The sequence below is a fragment of the Carassius carassius genome, chromosome 40, assembly GCF_963082965.1.
Source record: "Carassius carassius chromosome 40, fCarCar2.1, whole genome shotgun sequence".
NCBI classification, from domain to species: Eukaryota; Metazoa; Chordata; class Actinopteri; order Cypriniformes; family Cyprinidae; genus Carassius; species Carassius carassius.
This window is the reverse complement of record NC_081794.1, coordinates 19,203,571-19,227,481: the sequence shown is the minus strand read 5'-3', so window position 1 is coordinate 19,227,481 and position 23,911 is coordinate 19,203,571. Positions and strand designations below refer to the sequence as shown.

Sequence of the window (23,911 nt, the reverse complement as noted above, 5' to 3'; positions counted from 1 at the left end):
GATGTGAGAAATGAACATGGTGGACAATGGAAAGTTAAGTGGAGAACACATGCAGCTCATGGATACATTAGTCAAAACAAATGTAATATATTCAGTACTGACACACATAAATAAAACGAGCCTTCCCTCTCCGCACCTAACAGCATCTCTGTGATGATACAAATTCGATAAGAGAAGTCAGCACCCTGAGCACTGTTCACTAGGTGTTCTAGTCCATTGTTCCATCACATAGCAACTTCAGCAAAAGGAGGGGCATGCGGAGGAATGAATTATCGGAAAACATTGGCATGCTCTTGCAGAATGCACTCTCTTCATATATGTGTGTGTCGTTTTTTTCAGCTCTATGTGTTGATGTATTACTGCATTACCAAAATGAAAGCTCTGAAGTGTCCTTGGCAAGGACATTTAACACTTCCAGTAAATGTCTCCAAAACATTCACACACAAAATCAAGCTTCAGAGAGTATAGAGAGGGAGAGAAAAAGAGGATGAATTAAGATAAGAAATAAACAATTGGCTCTGATTAAACAGCCATGAAATGGGTGTTACAAAAAAGAAGTTGTAGTCTCACACCCACACCAGTGAACCCTGCAGAGAGGAACACATTGCAATGAATGCCTCGGAGAGAAACAGAGACAGGCAGGCGGGTTCTGACGTCACACACACGCATGTGGAGAGACAGTGTGATCAGCATCTGCTCCGTCGTTTTTATTTTATTTTTCTCTGAGAGAAAGGATGAATGTGAAGGAGGGGGCCTGGGGATGGCTGGTCGTGCAACACTCCAAGAAACATGAAGATCAGAAACAAGGAGTTGAGAAGATGAAACTCATGCAGTGATTGGAGAAGTGTGAGTGGCGACAACATGATGGTTGCTCACCGATTCCCACGCACAGAAAACGGCATAAAAATAAGTCAACAGCCATTTCACAATATATGCACGTGTGCATGCAAACAAACAAACAAACAAACACCCACATATACATGCATATATACATAACTATATATATAGATAGCAGCCTTCAAGAGCCAAAACCAGACGCTATTTTATCATAAGAAAATGTCAAAAATAACACTTTGGCGAATCAAGCTGTTGCATAACTGTAATGTTTGTTGTTATGCAATTTTCATAAAATGTAAACCAACTGAGACCCCACATACTCTTATAGAGCACAAAACAAACAAACAACAACAACAAAAAATTATGGCTCTCATGCAAAGACACCAACCACAATAAATTTTTAACTGTCATTTAGGGGCAAATTTATCTGAAACATGCCTACTTCCCTAAGTAGGCAAAAATCTGTTTGGAGAGTATTCATAAAAGAGTAGTGGAAAAGTACCCAGAAGATATACAGCTACGCCAGAGGTGGGTAGTAACGAGTTACATTTACTTCGTTACATTTACTTGAGTAATTTTTTGGGGTAACGAATACTTTTCGGAGTATATTTAAAGATGGGTACTTTATACTCTTACTTGAGTAAATTTTTGGGGAAAAATCTGTACTTTTACTTCGTTACTGTGTGTTACGCTCCTCTCGTTACTTTATCTTAATGCAATAAATGTTATAATGCTTCAGTTTATTCCAAACGCGCCGTCTACTTTTCTCTGGGCAATGAGCGATGCCCATTCGCGAATGATTCATTCTTTTGAGTCAATTCTGTTCAAAGGCTTGATCAAACCAATTGGCAAACGAGTGAATTGGTTCATGAATCAGTTTGAATGAGTCGTTCAGTTCCCTGCCGCACGCGCTGAGCATCTGAAGTGGTTCACTCGGAGTTGTAACGTTTAAGAACAGAAAGGGCGTTGAAAACGTGGCTGGAACTGCACTGAATTGAAATCTGCAAAGGCTATTATTTGCTAGCGATGGAGATCCTTATTAGATGAACACCGCGTGTGCTGTCTACTGTTTAACAGGTAATAACTTGGGCTACATTCGATTACAGTACACGATACCACTGTGACATTAGTTTGTTGTACGTGTGTGGCTTATAACAGAGGGGAGTCAAGTTGAATGCAGCTTCCAAAAGACAAAAAATAGCCGATTAAGATTTTATTAATTTTAATACAATCACACATGTGCAAGTACGTTCAGCGAGTCATATTATCAGCTGCTAAATTCAGATCTGTGATTGCTTGCTGGCGCTTAGCCAGAGATAGATGCGTTTATACAGCGCTGCGCATTATAACCAATCACACATGATTCTTTTGAGCTTATTAAAGCATTGGCCAATCAGAGGTGTTCCGATGAGTCATCGCTAAAATGCCGGTGCTTCCTTCACTCGCTCACTGACTGGAGACCTCTTTCTGGCGAATTCTCTTGCAGGAACAACAAAGTGCAGATGTGTGTACGAATCTTTAATTAAGATATTGATTTCACAGTGTTAACAGTTTCAGTGATTTTAATGGGAGTTTCTGAGAGTGATTGAAATCTAGACTGTCAGTGAAAATGATCTTTAATAATGTAAATGTTATTTGCTCTCTTTCTGAACAATGAAAGATTAGTAGCAATATTTATATCACATTAACTTTCAATGTTAAATTCACATTTAATATAAAGTCAGTCGTATTAAAAATATGTTATGGCATGACACCTATATCTGTTACTTAAGTAAACAGACAGGGTTTTATAATAAATTACATAAATTGGAGTAAAGGCTGATAAAATATATACATTTATACACGCACACATACATTACATACATTTTATCTATATATCTAAATAAAAATAGGCTCAGTACAGTATATATGACCCAAAGTAACTAGTAACTAACTACTTGAGTAGATTTTTTATCCGATACTCTTTTACTCTTACTCAAGTAACTATTCAAGACTAGTACTTTTACTTTTACTTGAGCAAATATTTCTAGAAGTACTTTTACTTTTACTTGAGTACAGTTTTTGGGTACTCTACCCACCTCTGAGCTACGCAAAGAACCTGAGTGCCTACTCAGAGACAGTATAATATTTCAGAGATACCTAAAGTCTTCAGGATTGCTTGAAAATGTTAGGCAGGTGTGTTTAGTTTGTGTCAAGATGAGGGGTTTGTATCTAGTATATAATGTTAGCCTCAGAAAGTGGACAAAAACATAGTGTATATATATTAATCATATTTTTATATATAATATATAATTGTATATATAATATATATATATATATATATATATATATATATATATATATATATATATATATATATATATATATATATATATATATATAATATAAATATATAATTTAATAAAAAATTAATACTGCATAATTTATGTTCTCTTCATGCCTTTGTCAGCAACACATCCAGACCGTCAGGTTCCATCACCACGCCCACTCGTTCCCAATCACCCGCCTTCTGATCACCTGCACCTGCCGCTCCTCATCAACGCACCTCCATATATACACAGCACTTTCATCAGAACACTGTCAGATCTACTCGTTAGACACTGGACTCAAACTACTCTCTTCTACCACAGTATTATCTACCAGTCTTCCCGCCGTTCTGTCTGTCTACAAGTTAAGTTTGTTCCTGTTTTATGTTTGCTTTTGCATTATTTCTTATGATGTGATTTATGTTCTGAATGAAACCTTTCTGTTTTGAGTTTATCCTTTATTATTAAATACATCTCTAAGTTCATTTACATCTCTCTCTTTCTTCCCTCTAAGCGTGACAGAAGATCTGACCTAGACAAGATACAGATCCTTCACTATGTCAACTCGCCCCACTTCCGATCCTCTCCTATCAATCTTCCAGCCTTCACCGAGCACTTCCCCCTTTACCTCTGGAAGTCCCATGGCCTTACCTGCTTGCTATTCGGGCGAGGCGGACAAATGTAACGGCTTCCTCCTGCAGTGCACTCTGCATTTTGAGATGCAGCCCCAACGATTTCCCACGGAGCGATCTAAGACGGCATTCATCACCAGTTTGCTGTCGGGCCGAGCGCTGGATTGGGCTGATGCACTATGGCAAGCGGAAAATCCCATAATCGGTAATTTATCTGCATTCACTAAACACTTCAAGGAAGTTTTTGGAAGGACTACCGGATCCTTATCAGTCTCGGATGAACTGTTACGCCTGCGTCAAGGCTCTTCTTCGGCTGGTGAGTACACTCTCCGGTTCCGCACCCTAGCAACCCTTAGTGGATGGAATGAACCAGCGCTCTGCTCAATCTTCCGTCAGTGGTTGAATTGCAACATCAGACAGCAACTGGTGATTTTCGACGATTCAATCGGTCTCGAAGGGCTCATCCAAAAGACCACCCAGATCGCTCAGCGCCTGTTTGCATGTTCTCCTGACACCATCTCTCTGCCAGCCGCCTCGCCCGTTCCTGGACATTCCCCTCCAACACCAGAACCAATGCAGACAGACTCCTATCATCTATCCGCTGCTGAGAGATACCGCCGTGTGTCCCAGGGGCTCTGTCTATACTGTGGAGGCAAGAACCACACCATCACTTCCTGTCCTATCAAACCATCACTACCTTCTGTGAGTATTCTAAATATCTTCCCAGACGTAACTAACATGAGAAAACTTTCGGTCATTCTGCGGATTAAAGACTCTGCTTTCACAGTCCAAGCTCTCATCGACTCGGGTGCCTCGGGGAACTTCATCTCCCTCAACACACTGAGAACCCTCAACCTACCAGCTTTACCTCAACATCCTCAATATCAGATCAACACCATCAGAGGAGAGCCCTTGGGATCCGGCCAAGTGAAGCAACGTTCGCCTGACTGCCAACTTCAAATCGGCAACTTCCACGTGGAGGACATCTCATTTCTGGTGTTGGAGGGTGCTACAGTGGACATCGTCCTGGGACGTCCCTGGCTGATTAAGCACTCCCCTTCCATGGATTGGGAGAGATGTGACATCCTCGAGTGGAGTTCTAAATGCCACGAATCCTGCCTTCGACACCTACCCATCCCAAAACTCTCTCTTCAGTCAACCCTCGTCGAGAGTCCTGAATCCACCAAGTGCATCTCCATACCGGAGGACTACAGGGCGTTCCAGGACGTCTTTAGCAAGCAGGCTGCTACCAGATTACCACCTCATAGGCCATGGGACTGCGCCATTGACTTGCTGCCTGGAGCGAAACTTCCCAAGGGTAAGATCTACCCTCTGTCCATCCCGGAGCAGAAGGCCATGGAGGAGTACATTCAGGAGGCTCTCCACCAAGGTTTCATCGTGCCATCTACCTCACCAGCCGCCTCCAGTTTCTTCTTCGTGGGGAAGAAGGACGGAGGTCTGCGACCTTGTATTGACTACCGTGTCCTGAATTCCCAGACGGTCAAATTTCCATACCCCCTGCCGTTGGTCCCAGCTGCCCTAGATGAACTGCGTGGAGCCCGCATCTTCTCCAAGCTGGACCTGCGTAGTGCCTACAACCTCGTTCGTATCAGCCCTGGGGACGAATGGAAGACCGCCTTCATCACCCCTACTGGCCACTACCATTACCGGGTCATGCCCTATGGCCTGGTCAACGCGCCTTCTGTCTTCCAGGGCTTCATGAACGAGGTGTTCCGAGAGTTCCTCCACCGTTTCGTCATCGTCTACATCGACGACATCCTCATCTACTCTCGGAACCTGGCCGACCATCGCTACCACGTTACGCAGGTCCTCTCGAAGCTGAGACACCACCACCTGTACCTCAAGGCTGAGAAGTGCGAGTTCCACCAAACCACCATCCAGTTCCTAGGCTACGTCATCAACCCAGCTGGGATCAGCATGGACACGGACAAGGTCGCAGCCATCAGGGACTGGCCCCAACCCACCTCAGTTAAGGAGCTTCAGCGCTTCCTCGGATTCGCGAACTTCTATCGCCGCTTCATCCACCAGTTCAGCCTTCATTCAGCCAGCCTCACCAACCTGCTTAAGGGCAAACCCAAGACCCTCACCTGGACTCCTGATGCCATCCAAGCCTTCACCTCACTCAAAAATGCCTTCTGTACGGCTCCGGCCCTCATCCTTCCAGATCCTACCAAACCCTTCATCGTGGAAGTAGATGCGTCCACCGTCGGGGCTGGAGCCGTACTCTCACAATACTCCGGAGAACCTCCCAAACTCCATCCATGTGCCTTCTTTTCCCGGAAGTTTTCCCCAGCGGAACAGAACTACGACATCGGCAATCGGGAACTCCTGGCCATTAAGCTAGCTCTGGAGGAATGGAGGCATTGGCTCGAGGGAGCTACACACCCTTTCAGTGTCATCACCGACCACCGAAACCTAGAATACATCCGAGAGGCCAAGCGGCTGAATCCTTGCCAGGCTCGGTGGGCCCTTTTCTTCTCCAGGTTCTGTTTCACCATCACCTACCGTCCCGGCCACAAGAACCTGAAGGCGGACGCATTATCCCGTATCTACCAGCCAGACCCGCAGCCAATCTCCGACCCTGTCCTTCCTCCAGAGCTCTTCCTCAACCCCATCGTGTGGAACTTGGACCAACAACTCCAGGAAGCCATATCCCGAGAGCCAGTTCCGCCGGGAGGTCCAGAAGGGAAACAGTACGTCCCTTCCTCCATGCGCTCCTCCCTTCTGGACTCCATCCACTCCTCTCCGGGCTCTGGACATCCAGGCAGCAAGCGGACCCTCTCACTTCTTCGTTCCCGGTACTGGTGGCCCAGGATGGCCCGTGAGGTTGTCCAACATGTCCGTGCCTGCTCGGTCTGTGCCATGACCAACACTCCACGACAGTTACTGCCCTGTAGGAAACTCTGCCCCCGTTTCATCGGACCGTTTTCCATCCAGAGGCAAATCAACCCCGTCATCTACCAGCTCCAACTCCCTGCACACTACCGTATTCACCCTATATTTCATGTTTCCCTACTCAATCCTGCCACTAATCCTCCTCTTACTCCCTCCACAGAACCTGGCGGTGCCGAGGTGCCTCCTCCTCCGGAGGTCCAGGAGGACCCTTCGGTCTACTCTGTCCGGGAGATCCTGGACTCTCGGCGGCGAGGGGGCTTGCTTGAGTACCTCGTGGACTGGGAGGGCTACGGCCCCGAGGAACGGTCCTGGGTTCCTCGCAATGACATTCTCGATCCATCTCTACTCTCGGACTATCATCAACAACATCCGGATCGTCCTGCTCCCAGACCTCGCGGCCGCCCTCGCCGTCGTTCCCGGGCATCGGGAGCTGCCCGTGGAGGAGGGGGTACTGTCAGCAACACATCCAGACCGTCAGGTTCCATCACCACGCCCACTCGTTCCCAATCACCCGCCTTCTGATCACCTGCACCTGCCGCTCCTCATCAACGCACCTCCATATATACACAGCACTTTCATTAGAACACTGTCAGATCTACTCGTTAGACACTGGACTCAAACTACTCTCTTCTACCACAGTATTATCTACCAGTCTTCCCGCCGTTCTGTCTGTCTACAAGTTAAGTTTGTTCCTGTTTTATGTTTGCTTTTGCATTATTTCTTATGATGTGATTTATGTTCTGAATGAAACCTTTCTGTTTTGAGTTTATCCTTTATTATTAAATACATCTCTAAGTTCATTTACATCTCTCTCTTTCTTCCCTCTGAGCGTGACAGCCTTAAAGTTGGCAAAGCATGAACATTTATAAATGAATTAATAAAATGTAGAAATTAATTTGAACTACTCTTCTATGTGCATGATTTTTTTAAATAAAGCTTGCCACTTGCTTTCCAGTTTTGTGTGCAAAAAGAATCAGACTGTGGGTTGAGGCTCAGACTTCGATCAAACAATGTTCAAACAACTCGCTTGAGCTCCAGTTCCAAAAAGACTCATGTAGCTGTGTTTTTTGATCACTTCTTATGCAGTTGCCTAAAATTCTTTCTGCCCTACACCATCAGAATGTTTTGAAATGATTGCAACACACATCCGCTTTTTTCCTCTGTAAGTATATCCATTACAATGACACTAACAGACAACTCCTGGAGACATCTCTTCCTTTCCACCTCTATATGGGGCATCTGCTTATAGCTAACAACAATTTAAAAAAAAAAGTATCACAATTTGCAGAACAGGTATCTTGTTATTTCTGCAAAAACATAGGCCTACTCATAAATACAATTCACTGCAATTTCAAGCTGAAATGAACACTACAGGCATTACAGCACCAACAGCTTTTATTCATTTTCACATAAATGATGATTGGGAGCAGAAGATCTTTTTTTTTTATGCAGTTCCTCGCACTATACTATGTTATGACCTCAATACACTTTTACCATAGAGCATGACTTGAAACTAATATATTTTGAAATTTATACCACATAACCAGCTCCATAAGTATGACTTTTCTGACGTGGTAAACTTGCTCAGTTGCTCACCCGGTTCAGCCCTGTACTTGCTACAGTATACAGAACATTCAGGTATAAATGCAGTAAAAAAAAAAATTCACAATAAGAGAGCTGAAATAAAGAGTTTCAGCAAATGCATTTTTTCCCAGGTTTTGTCTTTTTAACACAGATGCAGACAAACGTCAGCAGACGCGTTTGGTCAGAGTGCGACCCCTGTTGCGTTTTGTTGGCATTAGTCAGTGCTTGGTTTATCAGGTCTTGGAATGTCTAAAAAGTGATGTACTGCATTCTGGTGATTGTCAACATTCGTCTGTGTTTGACAGTGTAGTGTGAATTGGCCTTTAAATGCTATAAAGCATTAACCTTTCAGCACCACTCACCAGACATTTCATTTCCGAACTGTGATATGAAGAACATTCAAGGTATTAAAACGTCGCAAGATTCACGTTCTGTTTTGGATAAGAAATGAGCATGCTTTTAGTGTCGTTCAATAGCCAATTCATTTTAAAAGTGTCATGAAATGTGCAAAAAGCAATGTAATATAATTTTGTTGAAATGTCACCACATGCACATATTTCCAATGAGCCTGGGTTGCTAATAACTCTGCTAGTTTATTTGTGTCAATTCTGTGTGCTGGTGGTTGCAATATCCGTCATTCCCCCGATAACATCTCTGTCAACAATGTGCACTGCCAGAGGGATAGTGAGAAAGACAGAGGAAACACTGTGGAAAATGGACTCTGTTATTTTTAGGGCTACCTGGGGGAATTATAGCAGTCCGGCAGCAAGAGCAATGCAAGTGGGTAACCTGGTTTTCCTTGAGAGAGAAACACGATGAGAATATTTCCAGAGCGATGTCTAGCAAACACGTGCTGTCACTGTCATCCTACATCTCTCTTCCTTGTTCTTTCACCTCATTCTGCCTCATTCTCTCTTCTCTTATCTCGTTACTTCCTTCCTAGATTCATTTTTCACCCCAATATGTGTCTCATAAACTTGCCCTCCCCCTTCTCCCCCACCTGCTCTCCTCGCACTTTCTCATTTATAGATACATGGATATATTAGGTTACGCCTCCAAAGTAAGGCCTTGTGCTTTGTGTGGGCTATATCTTCACAGAGCAATATCACTTTCACACAGGCAACCCATTAGCCAGGGGTACTTACTGATAATTGGAAAATCAGAAGCTTGGGTTTGCATGTACGACATCACAACCACAACATGGCATTATTGAGGGCAACAATGCTAAGCAACTCGATAACACTAAGCAACTGCTTCTAAAGAAACTGTTGAACATTAAAAGCATTGGGTAGAAGTGTGTCTGAATGCATTTTAAAGGTCATGCAGGCAACAACACAATCGATACCTCCTGCGATGCAGCACAAAAGCATACATAAAGGCCTGGGTTAGGTAAAGATGTATATTTATATATATATATTTTACTTTTGGTTTATATACACATACAGATGGATATACATTATCATTCAAAAGTTTGGGATCAGTAATAATACAGAAATTAATACTATTATTCAGCAAGGACAAATTAAATTGATAAGTTGACAGTAAACACTTTTAAATTGTTACAAAAATATTATATTTTAAATTAATGCAGCTCTTCTGAACTTTATCAAGGAATCCTTTAAAAAATAATAATAATATTTAGTTTTTCACAAAATATTAAGCGGAATAACAATATTGTTTGTGCACCAAATGATCATATTTTTCCGAAGGATCATGTGACACTGAAGACTGGATTAATGACTGATAAAAAATCCAGCTTTGCCACCACAGGATTACATTATATTTTACAATATATTTTAACAGAAAATAATAATTAATGAATTACAAAAATATTTCACAACATTACTATTTTACCCCCAAACTTTTAAAAGATATTTCAAAACTATGTTCAGACCGTTTTGTTCCATTTTGTTCATCTGTTTAAAACATAAACCTGCCTAATTATAAAGGGGTTAAGACCTAATAGTCTAGATAACTCTGATTATAAAAACATGTTTGTTTGTTTGTTTGTTTTTTTATCTGTGGTATGTCATTCAAGCCAGATTCAGATACTGAAGAAAGCAAGAGATAGCAGTTCCTTTGGCTTGCTTATTGCCAGCAATTCCCAAAGAAAGAGACTGTACTGAACACATAGGAGAATGAAGGTCATAACCTCTGATTCCAGTTATGTAAGATAAATGGAAATACACTGTGGGGATGTGGAGGGAAAATGACAGAGCACAACAAGCAACGACTATCAGAGAAAGACAAAATGGTTAGGTAGATAACAAAAACGCGGAGAATGAAATGGAAAGAGAGGAGGAGGTAATATATCCCCAGGAGCATCAGAATTTTGAAAGGGAGAATACGAAGGGCATCTGTCTGTCCACCCAACCACATCCAGAGGTCATTCTAAAGTACTCTGAATGTCCTTTGGCTGGTTCCATGTGATAAATTACTAACTATAACACAACAGCATGGTGGAGGACCATTTGGTCGGGCTTCAGTCAGATGACTGTAACCTTGCTATTGACCTGCATTCAGAGTGTGTGGACACAGCATTATCGTGACACGGTGATGAATGCAAACTGCAGGAACGGCATAAGGATGGGGGCAGGATGGAGATGTCATCTTTGAAAAATCACTCCATGTGCTTGACTCTGATATGTTGAAGTACTCACAAATGAGAAAAAACTGTTTCCTGCCAAGCAGTCCGGCCTTTGACAATCCGGCAATCCATCAGTTTTGTCAAAAAGGTTTCAAACTGAAAAAAAGTTAAATAAATAATAATAATAATATCAGTTTAACTCTTGACTAAAATACTTTTTTTCAGCAGACCTGATCGGGTCAGTTCAAATTTCTATTGGCCCTGCTACTACTTTCTCTGGTCTGGTCACAAATATGTTAAAGGCAGGGTAGGTAAAAAAAATGTATAAAAAACTTTTTTTTCAAATTTGTTTAAACTTTATTTATATATCAATACATAATTAAAATGTAAGTACTCTGAAAAAGAAAGTATAAAAATCGAGTGACTGTAGACCTCTCACGACTGTTTTAAAGACAGCTCATTATTTCCATTCACTCCACCCCCTCCCTTCTGGGCTCCTTCCAAAGCCTCTACTATGGCTCGCTAAGTAATGTTATGTTAGCTATATTACGCAGCTACGTGTGCTAATGACACATGCTTCATGAAAAAAATATGTATGATCAAAATACAAAAAGAAAGATTTACCTGTCCAGCAGAAATAAAGCCATCAAGGAGTCACTTTTCAGCCCCTTGAGTTCCCTCAGTTCTCGCCATCGCTGGAAAGCCACGCCGATTTTAACTCGCGTTTTATTTCTTTGTTTATCCAAAGACTTTTTGTTCATTGCCTTTTCTTGTACTGTTACTGTCTTCCTTTTTTTGCCTGGTTTGCCTTCACTAACTGCATAGGCTGGTACTGTGAATTTTGCTTGCTGTTTCTTTGCCATTGTTTTGGTATTCCTAGGATCCGTGCCTGTTGAATCAAACGTGCTGTTTCCTCAAATCAAACGTGCACGCGCAAGTGGGCAGGTCATGTGTGGCAAAAGGGTGGTTGCCATGGTTGCGAGAGAGTGACAGTCGCCTAAGCCAATCCTATGTTTCGTCCCGAAATGGAAATAATGAGCTGTGTTTAATACAGATTAAACGGTCTAGAGTCACTCGATTTTTATACTCTTTTTATCAGAGTACTTACATTTTAATTATGCATTGATATATATAGAAAGTTTAAACAAATTTGGAAGAAAGTTGTTTATACATGTATTACCTACCCTGCCTTTAAGTAGTAACATGTGCCAGGAAAAAAAAATAAAACATTGAATTAAACTTTTATTACTGTTCTTGCCCACTGAAAAAGCATTCATTCATAAACATTATTTTCAATGCTGGAAAATTGAAGCATTTATCAGGGTTTTTCAAGGGCTTTGTTTAGTGTGTTTGTTTGTTAGAAATGTGTTCATTTATTTTCCATTATAGAGCTTTAATGTCCTGTCAGTTCACTTTTTACTTAAACAAATGTACTTAAACAAAATAATAAAAAAATACTTCTACATGGTGATATAATCAGCCATAACATGCTTTCAAACAAACAATATTTCAAAAATACTGTAAGACTTTATCAATGGATAATACAGAAGTGCCAAAGAAAGGTTAATGGAAGGTGAACTGGACTAACTAAACTTAAAACCTGAAACTTAAAACACTTACACAATTCAATACAATATTTCTGTAGAATGTTGATGTCTTTGTGTTACTCCAATATTTACTCACTTGCAATACAGACTAAAAACAGCATCCATGCTTGCCTGCGGTTCATTTCTGAGTTTCTCTTACGGATCTCCAGAGGACTTATAAGCTGTCCTAGATTTAGGAGCTGCTTCTAGAATAAAAAGCTTTGTGAATTGCTTTTAGATAGAAAATGTACTATTCCTAAATTTAGGAGTTGCTGCTTAATTTCTGTGTTAGGATCGACTTCTAGCCTTAAGACTTTTTGTGAATACAGCCCCAGATCATTAGATAATTTGCATTCAAATAGTAAATTTTTTTTTTTTCATTTTTTATTATTTTGTTCATTTTTCTTAAACATAAAGGTGCTTCAAAAGGTTCTTCAAGCGATACCATAAAAGAACCATTTTTGGTTCCACAAAGAACAATTCAATCAAAGGTTCTCTAAAAAACCGCCTCTTTCGTACCTTTTTGTAATCTGAAGAACCTTCTTTTGACACAAAGAAACTTTTGTGAAACAAGAGGTTCAACAAAGGTTTCTTTATGGAATTATTTAGACAAAAAGGTTCTTCTATGGCATCGTGAAGCAACTTTATTTCTAAGAGTGTACATTTACAGATCAGATCAGAAGTCATTCTTGCTGTTTTAGCCAAATTGATAACTTTACCTTGCTGATGTATGTTAATTAGGGGTGTAACGGTACGCAAAAATCACGGTTCGGTACGTACCTCGTCACGGTTCGGTTCATTTTTGGTACAATAAGGGAAAGAAATGCAAACATTAAACTGCAGGTTGTTTATTACTATAAACTTTTCTTTTTACAATTTGTTTACACTTGTTTAAATATTTTTTAATAAAATATATATAAAATAAAAAAAGAATAAGAAATAAAATACTGCTGCAAAGTTCTCCACTAAATAAAATACTCTCAGTCTCAAACCAATATTATATAATAAAATATAATGAAAAATATAAATAAATAACTATGATAACAGTGCAGCATTACCAATCCCAGCTTGTAGGCCTGCTCATATTTAAAAAATATATATAACTTTTCCAAAGTGTAAAGTTGCAGCATCAACAGTTTCAGTTTTTAGACCTGCTCAGATTTTGTTATTGCGTTGGCCCGATTGGAATTAAGAGCAAAGATCTGTTTAAATGCCGACGGGACTTGCGTTTGAATTACAATCATTTTTTCCTAGTTGTAGTGATGTTCACACTCGCGTGATGCCTTTTGAAAACCTTAGGCGGGTGACACACTGGCATATTGCACCTGTCAAACATAGTCTATTTTGCCGTCAATACTGTTGATGGTGTCCTTTATCAGTAGGCTTTATATTTATGCTCAACATAAAGTATAGATATTGTTGTCATGAAGACAAGATCCTGGTCTGTCGGCGGCCTCCCTCTATGCAGGGCCGGCCCGAGGCATAAGCGAACTAAGCGGCTGCTTGGGGCCCCCTAATCGTTTTTTTTTTTTTTTTTTTTTTTTTTACAATTAAATAACTTAAACAAGTGATATAAATTAATGAATATGAATGAATGAAGGAATTATTCAAGAAAATAAAAATTTGTCGACAACTGCTGCTGTGCCTGCGTTTGAGTCATGCGCATACACGATAGACACCTCGCGACGGCTGTCACGACAACTCGCGCAGGCGCGGGCGCACACGCGGAATTGCACGTCACTCGTCACGAATCTAGCCACCTGCCATGTCACAAAAAAGGACGTATCCCTCAGGTGCCGAAAAAAGAAAAAAGAAAAGGACCGAGGAGGAGAAAAAAGAGCGAGATAAAGGTATGTTTGCATGATTATTTACAGTATGTTTTGTGCAGCAGCAGCACAAATTGTGCTCACGTTACTTGAGTTAACGTTAGCAGCTAGCTAGTCATGACTCATGATATTTATAAGCCATCACCAGAGCTAAATCCCCGCCATCAACAGTGAAATGTTATTAATATACATTTATCTATCTAGGTAGCAGCTAGGTGTGTATTTCACATTGATAGATATCTGTTTAAGTTGGAGAAAACACAGATGCCAGCTTAACCAGCTTGGCATGAGTGAATGTTCCAGCTTCATAGGCAATGCACATGCGCTCTCTGCTCTAAGATCTTTGTGAGAGATGCGGTATTTATCTTTATGAAAAAAATATACCAAAACCATGTTGGTGGGTGGGGAGGGAGACTTCAATTAATATGGTGGCGATTGATGTAACGTTAGCAGTGCTATCCTTATAATTATAGGCTGCAGTGTAGTAGATCACCATGTTAAGTTTTCACCATACTGCAATTATGCCTCATTTGGCAAATAGCATATGAAATGTTAGGTGTGTTGTGGAATTGCTTGTTGTGTAAGTAATGATGGCAAAATAAACTCATTCTGCTCGATCAACTATGCATTTATGAAATGCTATTTTTTTCCCCAGGAACACTGTTGAAGTATTTTGGAGCACAACCAACCCTACCTGCCCCTAATGTTTCATCAAGTGTCAGAGCCTCCTCAGGTGATGATACAGCAGGTGAGGTTTTTCTTGATGGCAAATGGTTACATAGCCTGTTAAAGGACAATTACGGGGGAATTAACACATGGTTACTGAGTCGATCGTTCCCTGGAATGCGTTTTCATGATAATCGAATGTAAAGATTTTTATCTCTAAAAACAGATGATCTTATAACGCTAGTATATGGGGCACAGAGTAAGTAAAAGTAAATCGCTAGTTAATACCACTAACAAAGCTCAAAATAGCCTCACACTAACACGGTAGCATAATGAGGGTCCCTACATGCAAACCGAAGTATTGAGAACTTTGTAAGTGTACAGACAGTTTAATAAGAAGATACTTTATAAAGACTTTAAATGATACTTTATACTTACTATGTGCCCCATATACTAGCGTTATAAGCTAATCTGTTTTTAGAGATAAAACTCTTTACATTTGACCATGTGTTAATTACCCCTAGGTTCATTTTTCACTGGAATTGTCCTTTAATATGACATGACACATTTAGCTTTTTTTTATTTATTTGTTTGTTTGTTTGTTTATTTTATCATTGCTGGTTCATCCACTGCAGAGTTACATGCGACTGAAAGCGAGGAGCAGTTACAAGTGACTGAAAGCGAGGAGCAGTTACAAGCGACTGAAAGCGAGGAGCAGTTACAAGCGACTGAAAGCGAGGAGCAGTTACAAGCGACTGAAAGCGAGGAGCAGTTACAAGCACTTACATTCACTGGTACATCGGTTTCAACTTCAGCCGGCATGACAGGTCAGTTAATCTAAAAGTTTTTGTTTTGTGTTGGCTTTACTATAAAATATTCTGTGTTATGTTATTTTATAATTCTATTTTTTTTTTATCTAATGTCCCTACAGGTCCTTCTACATCTGCAACCACTGCAATAGATTTCCCATCTACTCCCTCAACAAGCTCCAGCTATCAAGATCAGCTATCAACAGCTCCTCCAGTTGACCCAGTTGAATGGTCAGCATTCCTGTCAGACTCAGAAAGGACTGATCTGGTAAGAAGAGGGCCAGTGCCAATAAGTGACACCTTTACCTTCCCCAAGAAATCAGATGGACGAAGCTTTCACTACCACTACACATACAGACAGTTAGTTAATGGGGAAAAAATCAAGCGAAGCTGGCTGATTTATTCAAAAAAAAAAGATGCGGTTTACTGCTTCTGTTGCAAAATATTCTCAAGAAAGTCCACAAAACTATCAACAGAGGGACAGCGTGATTGGGTAAATGTAGGTGCTTTGCTGAAACAGCATGAGAATAGTCAAGATCATTGCAATAATATGGTGAAGTGGAAAGACTTTGCCCTCCGTCTTTCTAAGCAGAAGACTATTGATGCAACAGAAATGGCCCTTTTGGAGGCAGAAAGAAATCGTTGGAGAGATGTTCTCATCCGTTTGATTAGTATAATTCAGTCTTTGGCAGAGAGGAATCTTGCACTCAGGGGGTCTGTCGATACTTTGCACCAGGCCAACAATGGGAACTTCCTTAAAGAGGTGGAACTGATGGCAAAATTTGACCCGGTGTTAAAAGATCACATCAGACGAATTGATAGTGGAATGCAGCACAACACGTACCTGGGTAAGACTATCCAGAATGAGCTGATAGAGTGTGTCAGTGACAAAATAATTGAGGTAATGGTGGCAGAAATCAAGGACTGCAAATATTATTCAATTATTTTAGACTGTACACCTGATGTTAGTCACCATGAACAAATGTCTGTTGTGGTGCGCACAGTCACTCTGGGCAAAACACCAGAAATAAAAGAGCACTTTTAAGGATTTCTGATAGCTCCAGAATCCACTGGCCTGGGTTTGTCCAATCTAATCCTTAACAGGCTTGAGGAATTGAACATCCCTTTTCAGGATTGTCGGGGGCAGTCCTATGACAATGGGGCTAATATGAAGGGAAAAAACAAAGGTGTGCAGGCTAGGCTATTGGCTAAGAATCCAAGGGCTTTTTACGTGCCTTGCAGTTCTCATACACTAAATCTGACAGTTTCAGATGCGGCTAAAGCATCAACGGATGCTTCTTGTTTTTTTGGAAATGTGGAGAAGGTGTACAATTTGTTTGCTGGGTCCACTCAAAGGTGGGCCATCTTACGGAAGTTTGTTGACATCACCCTCAAGTCCTGGAGTGAGACACGCTGGGAAAGCCGGATAAAAACACAGAAGCAGTGCTGAAAGAGAAGCGATTGCGTTCTACAAAAAGGCACTTTGCCTATGAGGCTGCAGATGAGCCAATAGTGGATGCTATGAAGAGGCTGGAAGTGTCATTTTTTAATGCTGTAGTGGACTGTAGCATTCTGTCATTGGAGGATAGATTTAAGTCTCTAAGTGAGGTTAAAGAGAACTTTGGAGTGCTGCTCAATTTTAGGGAGCTAGATCGAAAGGTCCAGAGGGAGCAATGTGAGCTTCTTGGGGAAAAACTCTCTTGTGGAGAGGAGGCTGATATTGATGGTAGCGCACTGGCAGTAGAGATAGAGAGTCTTCCTGAACTTCCCCAAACTATGATGACTGCCTTTGAGCTTCTCACATACCTCTCACAAAATGAGATGTGTGAGCTTTACCCAAATCTTTGGGTAGCTCTCAGGATAGCCTGCACTCTGCCTGTGTCAGTTGCCTCAGCAGAGAGGAGCTTTTCCAAGCTCAAATTGATAAAAACATACTTGAGATCATCAATGGCCCAGGAAAGACTAAGTGGACTTGCAGTCATTAGTATTAATAACAAAGTTGGCCAAGCAATACCATACAATGATGTCATCAGTGACTTTGCCTCCAGAAAAGCAAGAAAGGAACGATTTTGAGGTCATTGTTGTACAGTTGTGAGGTGTCATTGTTGAACCCTTGCTGTTCTTATGTTTGCTTTCATTATTTAAGGATCTTTGTTTTTGTAACATTCTATTTTTTATTATATTGATGTCTATTTTGGTTTTATTTAAAAGATTGCACATTTAATGCACATTTGTAAATAGTTTATTTAATGTTTTGTGACAGATTGTATTCAGAAGTTTTAATAAAAGAGTGAAATATTTTAAGTATCGTTTTTTTTATTTATTTTGTATTATAACCTCACTGTATACGTTTATAATATTCGCTATAACATTATAGCGTGACATTTGTGTCAATAATCTAGCACAGGTGACTCTGTGTGGTGGGAGGGGGGCCCCCAAATCAAATTCTGCTTAGGGCCCCCAAGAGGCTCGGGCCGGCACTGCCTCTATGTCACCTACAGCAGCAGCAGCGCGCCAGCGCCGCGTCAGACACAATTCTGGTGTGTAAAGACACAGAAAATGCGAAGCAGCCATCACGCAGCTGACAAACAGCATAAACGCCATGCTCACGCCACGCAGCCAGTGTGTCACCGGCCTTAGAATCAGCTGCAGGGCGGGATTTGCGCTGAACGCGGAAACTTCCGCCACTTAATATGTTCGTTTGGAAACACGAAAATGTACCTATGTTCCGCACACTAAATATTGCATTCGGTCATTCGGTACACACGTGCACCGCACCGAAAGCCCTGTACCGAAACGGTCCAGTACGAATACACGTACCGTTACACCATTTGTAAGGTTACATCAACTGGCTTGAAACACATTTCGGTTGAGTTTGGATAACCCTTGATATAAACAGACTGTGTCTTCAAACAACCAGAGCATGTTTGTGATTCATGCGACAGCCAGAAAACTCTTGAAACCTGAAAAGAAGATCAAAAGGGACATTTTACCATCTGTTCTGTACTGAGGGACCTCAGGCTGAAGGATGGAGAAAAAGCAGCACATCACCTTGGACTCAACGACTCATTCTTTTTCAGTTTTAATCTCACCATATCTCTCATATCGGTCTGCATAACCTGCCCGGGCGTTCATGAATATTCCATCTTAATGGAGAGCTTGTTGTGAGTTGCTAAGGCCCACAAGCAAAAGTTTGCCAGACTGCAAGTGCGTTATGTAAACGTCTCCCTAAATTATGCACGGGAGGTATGAAAAAACTAGAGAAAGTAATGAAATCATACTAGTTTGGTCATGAATCATAATTATCTGTCCATGGGGTGCTGAAGTACTTTATAAGTGTATTACAAGTGCGCATGCTGAAGTGCTTAGCTCTGTATTGTTCATGGCTCAGTGAACTGAATCCCACTAGGAAAGATCTTAAATGAGAAACATTCAGATTTGAATGAAACCACCTTTGGTTCAAAATATAATTATAAGTGATCACTTCAATCGAATTGTATTTATTTATTCAAGTGGGTGACAACTAATTAACCTGTAAGTACAAAACTCATGATATAAAAATAAATTCAAATTCAAATTTCCAGTGACAAGCTATTTTCTTAACTATCAAAATTGCTATGAGATGTGACACATTTACAGACAATCAGAGAATATTTCGTATTTAAAGACCCGATGTGGTAAAAAAAAAAGAAAAAAAAAGAAGATATGTTTCTGATGTTTAGATATCTTTCTGGTGTTTTTAATACGCTTAAAGACAAATCTTGTGTGCAAATTCATCAGTCAACACCACTACTGAACATTTTCTCCTTAAAATTAAAATGTATCAAAGACAGTCTCAAAACTGTGGTTTGAAACAGCCTATTTCCTTTCCATTTCCACAAACATGGAACCAATCTCGTCAACTTGTGAGTGGGAGCCACTGATCTATATATGTATCTATATTATAGATCAGTGGTGGGAGCAGATATATGAGCTGGTGTGATTGCGTGCATCTTCATGGAAGAAAACGTTTCAATAAGTCATTTTGATTATTAAAGATATGTTTTAAGAGATAAAATTAGTGACTGCAGGGGGACTTAAATGTAGAATTATGAGGACAGGATTGGTCCAAGATTAGGGACCAATGAAATTTCACAGTGGGCGGGGCTAACAAGTGTAATGCAGCAGATATGGAATGCAACAGTCATGTTCCAGAACTAAAAATGCCATTCATTTTCTCCATAGGGAAATAGTATTTTTGACAGCAACTTACAGACCTTGAAAGACAGACTTATTGCAAGCTCTAAGCTTGTTAATCAATGGTATTTGCTTTTGTTGAATCCAGCAATTTGCATTATATCAACTTATGTTTTAAATAGTCATGTTTTACAGTGGTGAAGATCTACATTATCCATGATGCTGTAAAGAAAATTTCACTAATCAGAGAGCTCTGCTCTGCCTTCACCCATGAAACACCACAAATGGTTTAATAGAGTTGGTTTGCTCACATTCTAAAAACACTTAAATATTTGAATATACATTTAAATATTTTACAATAAAATGAAAATATATTGTTTCTTTATATAGTCAACAACTTTAAATGGATAATTGTTTATTTTTTTATTTAATTTAATTCTACTGTTTTTAATTTATGTTATTCAGAGTGGTTCACAGGATTGGTTGGTTTGGCTCATGGCTTGTAACTCTTTAATGAAGACTTTTTAAAATCCCAATAGGACAAAAAATAATATAACTAATACTTCCCAAACAAGGGCCATTTTGCACTCAATAGAGATGACTAAATGTCCTGTCACTCATTGCTTGTTATGGTCAGCTGGGACAAAAACGTATTAAAATGGCAGTGATTTTATTACATCATGTCTGGTTAGCACTCAAGGTTAAGCTGTTTTATTATCATAGGAGTACAACAGAAGACAATCAGGACCTGCCTATGGGACTATGACTGCACTTTTAGACATTCGGATTAAGAAAGATTAAAAATTAATGCAAGATGAAAGCCACAAATTTCCTAGTTTCCTGTCTCTATAACACGCAGCTCAAAAATGTTCTTCTAGCTAGCTTTTTGTTGTTATTTAGCTCAACACTAAATTATGCCACTTGCTTTTATGAACAAGAAGAAGTAAAGTACTTTGCAGTCAGGTCTGAGAGTATTTCTAGAGGAGGCACGGGTGGCAAGGCACGTCTCTCGCCACTTACAAATGACCCTCTTCAGAAATTCAGCCGATTTCTCAGCCAAACTGATCCTTTCCTTACATACTTTCTGACCTGCTCACAGCTGGCTATTTTCTTATAGGTGAATAAAAAAATAATGGAAATGCAGAGTGTAGAGGACAAAACGATGTATATTTTCACAGCTCTGACAAAATCCAGTTCAAAGCATCATAAATCATAATTACATGTTGCAACAATGAGCAACATGAGAAGTGCTTTGTGACTGGGAATAGCTGAGAGGCTAACGTGATTCACCTCCCAATGTCAGACCCTTAAAGACTGCAGACAGTCTCCCACCAATAAAAAAGGCTGTGCTGCTAATTAAGTGCATAATAATCAAGTCAAAAGTCCAAACAGAATGGAGAAAAATGAAAAGACATGGGGGAAGTACACCGTTATTTTTCTTTAATATACATTTCCTTTTAAGGAATTCCTAAAACATGATTCGGTCAGCCATCCTACATCGCTTTTAAACACCCAGTGCAACTGAGGAAACATAATGCCTGTCAGAAGTGGAAATCAAGCTTTTCAGAAACAAAGCTTGTTTAGAAGCATTGTTTCGTGGCATATTCAACACTGTGTGCGTATTTTTTTTTTTTTTTTTTTTGTTAAATTGCAAATGAGTTCAGCAGACCTATGCAGAGATCAGAGAGAAGAGAACTTTTCAAAAATGATTCTATTATTACAGAAATCATTAAACGATTTTGGAATAACATTGTATCAGGCGGCATCTTTTGACTGTGTTGTAACTCCACATTAAAACAATACCACAATCAGAAGCTAAGGTACATTTGTTTTTGTTAAACTGCCAGCTAGTTTCCAGAACTTAAAAATACAGTGATAATGTTTGAGATATTACAAGATTGAATTTTGGCGACTGCATTACAATTTCGAACTGTGTATGTCATTAAATCATGTACTATTAATATGCTATCAATAAAATAACACAATAATCAAGCTGATACATATGTCCTGTCTATCTCTCAAGTATATAAATTTCACCATTAATAAATAGTTTTAACATGCAGTCTTTAACTGTAGCATTTTAGCATACTTTGTCCATTGAAATTTTAATAAAGATAATAATTAAAATTAATCAATTTTGTACACATTTTACTCCTGTTTCTGTTGTTTTTATTAAAAATAAATTTCCATCAGTTCTGAGCATGTCATTCCTGTTTATCCAAGTCAATCTTACATTTGTTATCCACGTCTGAACGACTACACTCGGTTCAGCACCTGGAGCTGTCCAGTGCATTATTACCGATGACCGTCTGCTAAACCACATTGCAGACGCCCTACACAAAACTAAGAAAAATCTAATCTAACTGTATTTCATCAATATACCAACAGTCTCTCAAGAATAAAAGTCTGCCAGTCTTGAACAACTCAGTGCTTTGAAACAATTATTGTTAAGTGGGATTAGCTACCTATCAATCGCCACATCAGCTCATTGTAATGCGGTTGTGCAGGGACTGTTGTTGTCTCATTACACAACACAGCGAGCCTGCTAATGATGCAAATGATTTATTCCTTCATGGCTAAAGTTTTATATTTTCACGCATTTTCCGACATATAGCAGTTGTAAGTTATCATAAGGTTAACCATTCCTTCGATAAATGTCAAAACCGAGTTTTGAAATATCATCTTGAACATCATCCTCCAAACACAGTAAGGAAAAAGGAAAACTCTACAGTAGGGGAAAAGTTATTAATAGTGTTGTACGGGACAAACCACATCATCCGCTGTTATTTCTCCCTATAGACTGGTTGTTTATTCTATTCTATAATTTAATCAGGTTTTTAAATCTTGCTCACCGTCTGAGACAAGTCATTAAATATAATATCCACGGCCGTTTAGTCTAAATCAGCTGTGCTTTCGTAAAGATCATAACCGTTCCAGCGCAGTTTTTGTTGCATTTGACGAGCTGCTTGCAGCGGCTGAGCAATGCCGATGTCAAACCGCAAGCGTCTTCTTTTGTTTCAAAAACTGTCTATGCTTATTGCATTTACATAAAGAAGAGACCATAAAGACAGTTATGTTCAAATATGTAAATGCATATTGAACATGCAACGCTTCCCGTGTCGTCTTGCGTTGAATTTACACGGACATTTGTAAAGCACTCTGTAAAACATGGCTGTGCACTGTTTGCCACTGTAGAGCCCATAATGATGTAACCCGCACTGCAATACTCCGACCATACACAGCAAAACATATATTCCATGAAAAATAAGGGAAAGAGCACTCACGGTATGTACTAGATGCGTCCTCTGCTGACATGTCTTCGGTGAAGGGCCAGGCACCCCAGAAGTACTGGTTAATTGGATGAGGCTGATGCCCGCTGCTCTTCACTGCTGTTGTTGGTTCAGATGCTCTCAGTGACGAATCAGAGAGAGTTTGAGCGCCACAGCTGAAGATTCAATATTAAACATCACCGACACAGCACTACATAACCCTCGTGTCCAGTTCAGATGGGCTTTACTTCCTGCTTGTTACGGGTCCTACAGACTCCTGTGCTGTGTGGCGACCCTTACGCACAGGAAATATATTTCTATGTGCCTATTATTAACGATCACAATGGAATTATTTTATATAACAGAATAATATGTTGTGTTAATATATTACAATATAATGAATGATACATAAGAAAAATTGCAGTACAGTAAAAACAAGTAATATCACACATGGCTGCTGCGTAACTGTGATTCATTGTGTCTCATATTCAGTACAACAGCAGGAATATGTGTGATCTAAATACATTTCCATTTTTTTTAAATCTTGAGCAAAGTATCTACTGAGTCTTAGGTAAAGGGTACAACATTTTTGCACCTACACACAGGGGGCAGCTGTGGCCTAATGGTTAGAGAGCCGTAGTTACCAGAAGGTTGCTGGTTCGAGTCTCGGTGCTGGCAGGAGTTGTAGGTGGGACGGAGTGAATGAACACTCTTCCA

The 23,911-nt window shown here is 40.0% G+C and overlaps 1 protein-coding gene across 1 annotated transcript in view; it reads right to left on the bottom strand.

Moving 5' to 3' along the window:
- The window catches only part of tbkbp1 (TBK1 binding protein 1), a 63,911-nt gene extending 40,472 nt beyond the window's left edge, over positions 1-23,439 (bottom strand). The window contains exon 1 of the mRNA XM_059532390.1: positions 23,210-23,439. The gene's annotated coding sequence lies outside the window, so the exon portion shown is untranslated. The remainder of the gene's footprint in view (positions 1-23,209) is intronic.
- Between the last annotated feature and the right edge of the window lie 472 nt (positions 23,440-23,911).